Raw genomic sequence first — 503 nt, forward strand, 5'->3', positions numbered from 1 at the left:
CTACGAGAATACGCTATATCGTGTTCGCGACACGCCGCGTCCAATGGATTTACACCCGTGTCACCTCTGGCCAATCGTTTTAGCAGACGAGTGCCCGGGCCGCAAAACTGGTAGCCGGGAATATGTAGCTCGAACGGAAGTGCGTTGATCGTGCGATTCAGCAAGCCGCCGCTCCCCGCAGACATTCGTCGCAATCCTTTATCCGTGGCGCGGGGCCGTCGATGTGCGTCCGCTGTCGCGGCAGATTGTAATGCTCGAGGCAGCGACGATAGGTTCGCACCTCCGAATCCGCCTTTATGTGCTCCGGCAGCCGGTCCCACACGTGCTCGATATAGTCGCCGAACACGCGCAACAGTACGATCTTCGGTACGTATTGCAACTGCTCGGCGCTCCAAGTGAGAACGTCGGAGGGGTGCGTAACCGCGAGATACATGTTTGGTACTGAGCGATTCGCGATTTCGCGCGTCTATAAATAGACGGTCAGATGCAGTTCAAGTACGCAA

Source organism: Wasmannia auropunctata, unplaced genomic scaffold (genome assembly GCF_000956235.1).
Source record: "Wasmannia auropunctata unplaced genomic scaffold, wasmannia.A_1.0 LD336071.1, whole genome shotgun sequence".
NCBI lineage: Eukaryota > Metazoa > Arthropoda > Insecta > Hymenoptera > Formicidae > Wasmannia > Wasmannia auropunctata.